This window comes from Portunus trituberculatus, chromosome 47, assembly GCF_017591435.1.
Source record: "Portunus trituberculatus isolate SZX2019 chromosome 47, ASM1759143v1, whole genome shotgun sequence".
In the NCBI taxonomy this organism is placed as follows: domain Eukaryota; kingdom Metazoa; phylum Arthropoda; class Malacostraca; order Decapoda; family Portunidae; genus Portunus; species Portunus trituberculatus.
The window spans coordinates 1,428,762-1,431,261 of NC_059301.1; the positions used below are offsets into that span (position 1 = coordinate 1,428,762).

General features: G+C 42.4%; 1 protein-coding gene across 4 annotated transcripts in view; it reads right to left on the minus strand.

The window, feature by feature from the left end:
- Positions 1 to 2,500, minus strand: part of LOC123520853 — a 364,869-nt gene that overhangs the window by 298,539 nt on the left and 63,830 nt on the right. The gene's annotated exons all lie outside the window — the stretch shown is intronic.

Here is a 2,500-nt window from a genome sequence, read left to right on the forward strand (position 1 = left end):
GGAGGAGGAGGAGGAGGAGGAGACGACGGCTCGATTAATGCCCAAAGTTTTGACACTTCACAACCACCTTTCAAGTTTGGCATTGTTCCTCCTTTCCTCCCTCTCTACTTCCATCCCTCCCTTCCTTCCTTCCACCCTCCCTTCCTTCCCTCCACCTTCCCTTCCTCCCTCACTTCTCTTTCACTGCCTCCCTTTTTCTTTCATCCTTCTCCTCTCACTCTCCTTCCATCCTACCTTTCCATCTTCTCTTCCTTCCTTTATGTATATTTTTTATGTCTGTATTCGTCCAAATAATGCTCATCCATAGTCTCTCTCTCTCTCTCTCTCTCTCTCTCTCTCTCTCTCTCTCTCTCTCTCTCTCTCTCTCTCTCTCTCTCTCTCTCTCTAAAATATCGTTTTCGTAAATAAAACTAAAAAAAGGCTTTGATAATGACTACAGAATGTTTGGAATACGAATAAAAATGTATAACACGAGAGAGAGAGAGAGAGAGAGAGAGAGAGAGAGAGAGAGAGAGAGAGAGAGAGAGAGAGAGAGAGAGAGAGAGAGAGTAGCGAGACAAACGCAATGCAGGTGAACTTTCCTTATAATCTTAAAGTCACAAGTTGCGTTCTTTTCTTTACTTTTCGACTACTTTTTTTTCATTGTCCTGACACAGAAGGAGGAGGAAGAGGAGAAGAAAGAAAGAGACGACGAGGAGGAGGAGGAGGAGGAGGAGGAGGAGGAGAAGGAGGAGGAATAGGAAGAAGTTGAAGAAAAGGCGAAGGGAAAGACGACAAGGAGGTAGAAAATAAATTGAAAGGTAAAAAAAAAGAGAAAGAGAGAGAGAGAGAGAGAGAGAGAGAGAGAGAGAGAGAGAGAAAATGGTGGAAGATTAGGTAGTTTTAAAAATGAAAAAAAAATCAAGAAAATTTAATGAGAAAAAATAAAAGGAAAAAAAGAGGATGAGGAGAACCCTGATGATCCAAGGTGAAGAGGAAGTAAAACAGGAAAGGAATTGATGTTTGTGAATTGGTCGTGTAAATTTCTTTCTTTTGGGGAAGCTACGCCTTGTTGATTGGTGTGTGTGTTTTGGGTGAGGGAAGTGTGTTAGCGTATATGTGGGTGGGTGTTTGCGTGCTTGCGTGAGTGAGTGCGTGCTCCAACGTGTGTACTACGTCAATTAGCGGCTCTGTGCGTGTACTTGCATTTGGTATTTAATTGTTTTTTCTTGGAATTTTTTTCTTTCCTGCCCGCCACTTTGTGTGTTAAATTTTTCGACATACAGCACGTGCCTTTTATCGTGTGTGTGTGTGTGTGTGTGTGTGTGTGTGTGTGTGTGTGTGTGTGTGTGTGTGTGTGGATGCTTAAATATCACTTCCTCACTGTTTTTCACTTCAAATAAAAAAAAGAAAAGCCCACATCAAGCTGAAACAATAACACGGACGCCTTTGATGATGATATTATATCTTTCCGTCTGAACAAAATCACTATAATAAGAGAAAAAAAGACTTTACCTGATTTCACTCGATTCTTTTCTGTTCCTCAAACAAACACCCCAGCACACACCAGCAGCTCCTACCTGAAAAGGAATAAAAGCTCTCATGAATAAACAAAGAAGATTGGCCTTTCTACGAATTTTAAATCAATAACGCTTTACCACAGCTGGCGTATTAAATCATTTTTATACATGACGGCGGAAGTAAGTGTAAAATAGGTGAGAAAAAAGAACAGCAGCAGCAAAAGCAGCCTCACCAGGAAGAGGAAGAGGAAAAAGAAGTGTCTAATATATTTATACTTCCATAAAGTTCACGAAGAGACGAGACTGGAAGCACGTGACAAAGGACGATAAACAAGCAAGAGAGAGAGAGAGAGAGAGAGAGAGAGAGAGAGAGAGAGAGAGAGAGAGAGAGAGAGAGAGAGAGAGGAAAGAATAAAACTCAAATGTACACCGCGAACTATAAAAGAAAGAAAGCAAGCACGATGAGACAGAGAAAGAGTAAACATTAGAACGGGAATGCGAGGAGGAGGAAGAGGAAGAGGAAGAGAAAGCGAAGGACGAGGAAGAAGAAGAGAGTTGGGGGAGGGGAGGAAGAGGGAAGCAGTCCTGGATTCCATTAGCTTGATTCTGCCGCAAGTTGTACGGTTTGGAAGTTCCTTTAGACTAAATCACGCGTCAAGTCAGGTTCATTCTGAGAGAGAGAGAGAGAGAGAGAGAGAGAGAGAGAGAGAGAGAGAGAGAGAGAGAGAGAGAGAGAGAGAGAGAGAGAGAAAGTAAGTGAGGCTGTCTCTAGAAAAACAGTCACCATGGGAAAGAAAAGTGTGGAAGAACGAACCGTGGAGTAAGAAAAACTCTCGCATCGCCAGACTGATTGGAATCACGAGAGAGAGAGAGAGAGAGAGAGAGAGAGAGAGAGAGAGAGAGAGAGAGAGAGAGAGAGAGAGAGAGAGAGAGAGATTGTAAAAATACTGCATTGGGGCTTCTTGGTTCATGATATTTAATCTATGTGTGTGTGTGTGTGT